Source organism: Penaeus monodon, chromosome 20 (assembly GCF_015228065.2).
Source record: "Penaeus monodon isolate SGIC_2016 chromosome 20, NSTDA_Pmon_1, whole genome shotgun sequence".
Taxonomy (NCBI): Eukaryota; Metazoa; Arthropoda; class Malacostraca; order Decapoda; family Penaeidae; genus Penaeus; species Penaeus monodon.
Genome location: NC_051405.1, coordinates 17,793,681 through 17,793,914, shown reverse-complemented (window position 1 = coordinate 17,793,914; position 234 = coordinate 17,793,681). Strand labels below are relative to the sequence as shown.

Below are 234 nucleotides of genomic sequence, written 5' to 3'. Positions count from 1 at the left end.
GCTTGTCTGTCTCTCTCTTTGTTCCATTATTTCTCTCTTTCAATTATCAAAAACTTCTTTCTCTTGTTATCTCTCTATTCTGTTTCTTTACACAAGATATTTTTTTCTGTAATTTATTTATCCTACTTTTATTAGAATGCTTTCTGGTTATTTCCCTCTTCCTTTCATCCCTTTCTCCTCTCTTACCCGGAAATACTTTTTCGTAGTGTCTACAGTATATCTATATCTATCTGC

General features: G+C 32.1%; 1 protein-coding gene across 1 annotated transcript in view; it reads right to left on the bottom strand.

Annotated features, from left to right (window-relative positions):
* The window catches only part of LOC119585924 (glutenin, high molecular weight subunit DY10-like), a 16,493-nt gene that overhangs the window by 12,470 nt on the left and 3,789 nt on the right, over positions 1 to 234 (bottom strand). The gene's annotated exons all lie outside the window — the stretch shown is intronic.